Source organism: Sciurus carolinensis, chromosome 5, assembly GCF_902686445.1.
Source record: "Sciurus carolinensis chromosome 5, mSciCar1.2, whole genome shotgun sequence".
NCBI lineage: Eukaryota > Metazoa > Chordata > Mammalia > Rodentia > Sciuridae > Sciurus > Sciurus carolinensis.
Window position 1 is genome coordinate 20,964,480 of NC_062217.1, and position 8,335 is coordinate 20,972,814.

Below are 8,335 nucleotides of genomic sequence, written 5' to 3' on the forward strand. Positions count from 1 at the left end.
TGGAGGTAGGAAGGATAGCAGAGTGAATCCAACATCAATACCTCATGTACACATATGACTGTATGACCAATGTGATTCTACAATATTCACAATCAGAAAAATGAGAAATTATACCCCATTTATGTATGATTTATCAAAATGCATAAGTGAATTCTACTATCATTTGTACAACTAATTAGAACAAATAAATTTTTTAAAAATTATTTTAATACTATCCTGAAATCTGCCTATTCATTAAAATTTTAGTCAAATTTTACTTGTAATTTACATGTGTATAAGTATATGTATACACAAGTAAATTATATATATATATAAACACACAGGTAAATTAAAGTTTGAAACAGAAATATCTGGTTGTTCAAATGTGCTTTCCAGAAATTTTAAAATATTAGAAGAACAGAATAAAACATCATGGAATAAATTCATAAGTAGTTTCATAATGTATACAAATAAACTCATATTTCTAGGACAAATCGATAAGTGATAAAATATTTTAGGGGGCAATTGTTTGAAATAAAATGTTAATAAGATTTCCTGTTTTATGTAAAATGTATAAAACAAAGAAATATAGCATGTTCAAAGCTAGTTCTTATATTTAATAGATTAAACATAAATTGAAAATAGTAAAGTTAATAAGTTTATTAAGAAGATTATCTTCTGTGTAAGAAAAAATGAACAATATGCTATAGAAAATGATGAGCAGGGAAACGGGATTTTCTCAGAAAAAGAAATCTGAAGTCCCCAGAAAACACTCTCTGTATTAAAGTCACTGTGTGTCAAAACTTAGAAAAATACATTTAATTTGTGGTATTATGAATGTGAGAAAGATAATTTTTGTGTGCCATACTTGGTAGTGCAAGCTATTCAGTGTTTGATGAAAAACAAGCACTATTTTGTGACAATAAATGTGTATGTGAATGATGAACCAGAAATCCTATTCCTGAGTAGGTATTTCAAAGAAATTATCAGAAACCTATTCAGGATTCATATTCAAGGATTTTCATTATGTGTTGTTTCTTACTGCAGAAGAAGTTTACTGACTTGGATGTCATCATAAAAGAAATAAGCATATAAAATGGGTGGTGTCATATCAGGAAGTATGTGCTAAGAGCTGAAGAGTATTCTGAATGTAACTCTGAACACTGGAAATGGTACCTCTTACACTTTGAATAATAATGCTTTTTAAGTAGAATATTACTTAAAAGGAAAAAAATATTTAGGGATGGGAGTATAGCTAAGTGGTAAGCAACTTGCCTAGCATGCATGAGGCCCTGGGTTCAATGCCTAGCACAATAGACACACATATGGATAGAGGGAAACACACACACACACAGACACACATACACACAAGCACACACATAGATAGTATATTTGATATATATGTGAACTCTAATAAGTATATGATTATTAGTTATGTCACTTGAATATGTTGCATCCATGGTATTTAAAATTAAACTTACCAATAACGCATGGCAACTTCGCCAGAATAGTTAAAGCTCTTTGCATTCATAATACTTTGAATGCTCTTTAAAGTGGTCTGAAAAGTTGACTTACCCTCACTATTTGTCTACACAATGAAGCATTGTATTAATTTACTTAGTAACATTAGTTTTTTATATTTATGTTACAACATGAGTTGTAATTTAATATTAAAATAGTAATTTTAAAATGAAGACATAATAAAATATTTTATCAAGGATTTATAATACATTGCTTGATAGCGAGGCCCTAAACAACTCAGCAAGACCCGTCTCTAAATAAAAATATGAAAAAGGGACTGGGAATGTGGCTTAGTGGCTAACCCTTGGTTTAATCCTCAATAAAAAAAACAATACAGCTGTTGAAAATAAATCTCATTTTTATATATGAATTGTACACATATCAATGAATGATAGTATTAAATACTATAAAGTTCATGTTCCAAGAGTATAGAACAGCTTGGATAAATATTCAAAATATTGCTGCATATTCGCTTGTGTAGGAAAATAACAAAATTATTAGAAAATAGTCACAATTTTATTAAAACATATATTATTCAACCATAATTACTGATAAATGTGTGAATGACAATTTCCTTCAGCAAAATAGAAAAGGACATCAAATCAGATCAGGTAATTCTACAACTGAAGACTTAAAGTCTTTAGTCCTTAAGGAAATAACTGATCCTTAGTCAATTAAGACTCAATATGTCCAACCTTTTAGTGCTCATCAAGTATAAGCTTTTATATTTGTTAGGATTTCTTAATCCATTGTTCAACCATATCCTTAATGAGGGATATTTGCTTTGGATTTATTCACATGTCACTAAGTGACTGTCCAAAGAACTTCACCTGCAGTGGGTTACAGGCTTGTGTTATTGGTTTTAGATTTGTTCTGAATTGAGTTTAGTGTAGCGGTTAACTTATTTAGCTAAAGATCTCTAAAAGCAAAATCCATCTACTTCATGTGTTGCAAAAACATCACTTTATGAAAAACATATAGAACTATTAATGGACAATTCTACATAATAATCAAGGTCATTATATTATTATTTCTGTTTTCAAGTCACATTTATGAACTATTTCAAATGAAGTTAAAAAAGAAGAATGTTAATTCCTTTAGGAAAAAATGAAAAATCTGATAATACATGATTTCAATAATAAATGATGGTATGTTAATATAAAATGTTAATTTTTGTTAGCTTTCGTAATGCTGTGATCAAAATATCCTACAGTGACAACTCAAAATATATAAAATTTATTTGGAATTCACAGGTTTCAGACGCCTCAATCCATAGACAGCTGACTATATAGCTCTAGGTCCAAGGTGAGAAAGCACATCATGGATGACGAATCCAGCAGAAAAAAGTTGCTCTGGTCATGACATCAGGAAGCAGAAAGAGAGCACGAGAGAAAGAGGAAGGGACCAAGAGAACAGCCATTCAAGAGCATGTCCCCAGTGACCAACCTCCTCCCACTCTTATGGTCTGAATGTGAGGTATCTCCCAAAAGCTCACATGTGAGACAATGTAAGAAGGTTCAGAGGAGAAATGATTGAGTTGTGAGAGTTTTAACCTAACCAGTGAATCGATCCCTAATGGGATTAACTGAGTGTTAATTGGAGGCAGGTAGGGTGTGACTGGAGGAGGTGGGAATCGGGGAGTGGCTTTTGGGTATATAAATTTGTATCTGGTGAGTGAATTCTTTCTCTGCTTCCTGATCACCATGATGTGAGCTGCTTCCCTCTCACAACAAGATGTTCAGCCTCACCTTGAGTCCTGAGGAATGAAGCCGGCCTTCTATGGACTAGGACCTCTGAACCTGTAAGCCTTCAAATAAACCTTTCCTCCTTTACAGTTGTGCTGGTTGGGTCATTTAGTCACAGCAGTGAGATAGCTGACTAAATAAGATTCCAGCCAAGCTCCATCTTTGTATAGTTACCACACTTTCAGGATACCCTTATTAGGTACAGCTCTCATAACCTAATCATTTCACCTTCAAACATCCCTGCATTATCAGAAACTTTGGGGAGATATCTCATATCCAAACCACAACATTCATCTCATAGCTCCCAAAAGTTCATGCTCATCTTACAGTGCAAAAGGCATTTAGTCCATCTTCAAGAGTCTCATTATCTTAAAAGTTTCAGTACTGTCCAGAAGTCTAAGTTCAAAGTCTCCTCTAAGACTCAAGGCAAACTTTTGGCAGTGAGCCCCTGTAAAAATAAAAACCAAGTTACATATATCCAATATACAGTGGAACAGAGGAAAGTGGTAATTTCCATTCCAAAATGGAGGACGAACAGGAGCATAGAAAGACATAGAGAGAAGGGATGGGGCTGAAGCAAGACAGAAACCCAACCAGGCAAACTCTGCATACAGCATCTAGGACACATAATTGTAAAATACTATTGCAAAGGGCTTGGGCAATCTTGCCCCTTTGGCCTTGCCAGTTGAAGCACACCTGGGCTGCCCTTCAGTGCTCTTTCCTCAGTCAATAGCTTTTCTTGACAGACGGTCCACGCTACTGGCATTACTTAATTCTTGGGGTCTCCACTCCAATTTCAGCTTCACCTTCACAGTTTTGTGCATTACCCTCTCAAGGGCAGCCCCCAGGGGGCTTGATCTGCTGCACTCTGTCTCACCTCCAGGACTTTCCTCTGTAATCTCAGTAGACGCTTCCATGATACCTTAATTTCAGCTTCCTGCATTCCTGCAGAACCAGTACTACATGGCTGATGCCAAGATCGGCAACCTGCTCACAATAATCTAGGCCCCCTGAAATCAAGAATGCAGTGGGTGCCAGGAGCAGGGGCACCTATAATCCCAGTGGCTAGGGAGGCTGAGGTAGGAGGATTGCGAGTTGAAAACCAGCCTCAGTAAAAGCAAGGTGCTATGCAACTCAGTGAGACCCTGTCTCTAAATACAATACAAAATGTGGCTGGGGTGTGGCTCAGTGGTCGAGTGCCCCTGAATTCAATCCCCAGTAGCATTCTTGCCCCCCCGCCAAAAAAAAAAAAAATACAGTGCTTCTGTGTGTCTGTATAACTTGACATGGGGAAACAACTTCCTAGACTACCCTGTGCAAGATCTTTTCTTCTATGGTCACTTCTCAAAGGAATTTTCCCTTCTAGACCTTTGAGCCAAAGTGGGTGTGGTCTTGAAAATTCCTGAGATGTTCTCAAGGCATCTTTCCTGTTGTCTCTGTGCTAATACTTAACATTTCTTTAGGGGCTGACACCCAAAGTAGTTACGGATAAATCACTAAACAGAGCACTCTGCAATCCTAGTAAATCTCTGAGCAGAGAACACTTGACAATCCTGGTTTTGTTTTGTTTTTTTTGCAACATAAACACTTTGTCCTCTAAATGGAAACCAAAGATACTGATCTATACAGTGAAAAGTTTGACAGAATATCTGCTAAAAAGCATTGAATCTTGGCTCTGATGGAAGAGAAATGATTGGGTAAGAGCAGCCAATTTCCCAAAACTACGAAAGAAAGGTATTCACTTAAATTAAAGGAGAAGTAGAACAAGAAAGAGGAGGAAGAAGAAAAGGTAGAAGAAAGAGAAGTTTAAGAAGACTAAGAAATGAAGGGAGGGCTAGGGTTGTTGCTCAATGGTAGCAGGCTCGCCTAGCATGCACAAGGCCCTGAGCTTAATCCTCAGAATCACATAAAAATAAAGGAATTGAAGGAATTGTGTCCACCTATAACTGGAAAAAAGCAAAGAAAAGAAAAGAAAAAGAAAGAAATGAAGGGAGAAACTGGAGCAGGAGGAGGAGAAGTGGGAAGAACAGGAATAGAAAAAGAGGAAGAGAGGAAGGGGTGAAGTGGAAAAGGAAAAGGTAGAAGATGAGGAGTTGAAAAAAGGAAGAAAAGAGTAAGATACCACTGTATACCTATTAGTTACCTCAGGCTGGAAGAGGCAAGTATTGCTATCTTATTATTTGAATATCTTAACTTCTCTTTACTTTTCAGTTGTATCAAAATAACTTAAAATTATATTTGTAATTTATTATTCATTTACATAGATTCCTCTGGTATACATTATTTCACCATCTAATTAATAGAAATGTTTCAAAATAAAATTCAATCCTTTGGTGTTCTTATAACATGTTTCAATTGTTCTAAAAGGATTACCATTAGAACTTAATAATTGAAGTTGTGTTTGGCAAGTCATTATTAAAATTAGAAAATCCTTATAATAGTAAAGTAATTATAAATAGTATCTGCATCAGTTACAGAGAATATTTATTTTTTAAATTATCACTTTTTTCCCTGAGATATCCTTAGGTTATTGTTTTAGCAATTGCAAACTAACCTGATTCAGATCAATCATTCTGCTAATACTAACTGTAATATATTAAAAGCATCCAAGAATGAGGTAATTAGGTTTTATATGATGAAAAATCAAAGAGAAGGAAAATCCAAGGCAATGACCCAGGAATTTTCTGCTATATTTCTTCACAGACCATTTGATGATTGCTAGATTGAGACACTGATCAGCTTTTTTTTTTTTTTTTTTTTTTTTTTTTTTTTTTTAAATCAGAATGAAAGCATTGGGCTAATAATGGATTCCAGCTGGACCAAGTTTCAGAGCCCTGGTGACTACTCTTCATGTTCAATCTGATACCATACGATACCTCTGGAAGAATATAAATAGCACTATATTCTGACCGAATCTGCATTTTTGAACATGCTAATCCCGGAATGGATTAAGAAAGTGTAGGCTGGAGGTATGAAGAGTTCACTGCCTGCCAGAAAGAAATGTAAAATCATATCAAGAATGAAAAAGCATCATTCAAAATCACATTATCTCTACACTTTTTTCAAATATATTTGGTTCTGTCTCAATAAACTAGAAATAGATTGGAGCTACCTTAGTGAAATAATGGGCATCTACAGCTAACATCATACTTAATAATGAAAGAGAATGTTCTCAAAAAATCAGGAAAACTGAGTGGATGTCTGAGCTGACTGTGTCTGATACACATTGAAACTGTGTGGTTGGGCAATAAGATAAATAAAGTCCATGCAGATTGAGCAGGGAGATCAAAAAATGCCTTTAGTTTCAAAATATATAGAAAAGTTCTAAATTACAAATACTTAATGAAAATATTTCTATGACAAGAAAGTACATTTATTAAGGTAAGAGAGCACAAAGTAGACAAAAATCTATTTTATTTTCATACACTACTAAGGAGCAATTGGAAATGGGTTGCAATTAAAATGAAAAAATATAAAATTTACCATAGTATTAAGATATTAAATGCTGAGTGTGTATCAAACAGATGCCTGAAAGATTTTTATATAAACTACCAGATTCATATTTTTGGTATCACTGACAGGTACTTCCAAAAAACAATAAAAAGAAAAGAATTGTATATAAGGAGTTATCAATTATCAGGTAGAAGAGAATGGGGCCTAGAAAATAGATAAGATCAAGACTATAAGCAAAGATAAGTCTAACCCTAGACCCAGAAACCTCATTTTTGTCTTTACAATAGCATAAATATAGATAATAGGAATACCTCAAATAAAAACTTTAAGAATAATTTTGAATTGAGAAAGTTTTCTATGTGCAATATTAAAAAGTGTATTTCTAACAATATTTCTACGTACCTATTAGAATGGCTAAAATCCAAAATGCTAAAAATATCTATCTTTAGTGAAGATGTGGAGCAAACATTTGCTCTCATTAAGTGCCAGTAGGAATGTAAAATGACATAGTCACATTGAAAGAAAATATGGGAGTTTCTTATAAAATTAAACATAGGCTTACTGTATAACCTGGTAATTCCAGTCCTGAGTATTACTCAAATCATTTGAAAATGTGAACACACAAAAACCTCCATTCATATTTATAAGAGTTTTATTTATAATCAATCAAAAGTAAAAGCAAAATATTTTATACTATGGAACATTATTCAATAATAAAAAGAAGTAAGATATCAAATGAATCCTAAGTACACATTGATAAGTGAAAAATATGAGCCTAAAAATAATACATAATGAAAAATCTATATGACACTCTGGAAAAAGCAAAACTAGTAGTAGAAAAAAGATTTGGCTTTGCCAAGGATTTATTTAATGCAGTTCATTAAATCAAAGTTAATACACACACACACACACACACACACACACACACAAATGTTACAAATCACCATAGAAAAGATAGAACATTCAATAGAAAAATTGGGATTTGTACAGCTCTTCACAAAACAGGATATCCTAGGCAGTCAATAAACATCTGAAATTATTATAAATACAATTAATCATCAGGGAGATGCATAATGAACCTAAAGTTGATACTATTACACACTCACAAGGCAGTTAAAATTAAAAAACTGAAGACACAGAGCATGCTGAGAATTTGTAGCAATGGTGACTCTCTCAGTGAATGTAAAAGGATAAGACACTTTATAAAATAGCATGCCTTTTATTAAAGTTTAACATACTATGCTCTGACCTATAATTCCATTTCTTATCTATACTCCCTTCAAAAATGTGTATGTTCTTCAACAAAAAAAGTACTGCTTTGTTCATAAAGCTTTACTTTTATAACTAACATCAAAGAAAAAACAAACAAATATAAATGTTCAATAACAGAAGAATGACTAAATAAAATGTGATATGTTTATAGAATATAATTCTTCATAGTAACATAGTATGAAAACAATTTTAAAAATTGCATCAGTAACAAATGAATCTTATAGACATTACTAAGGGAAAGAAGTCAGACATAAAAGAAAAAGTTTTATGTTTCTATTTATATAAAGTATAAAAATAGTCATTAGTAAACTGTTCACGTTTAAAGTACTAGTAAATGGCACTATTCAACCTAAATTTTTAAAATT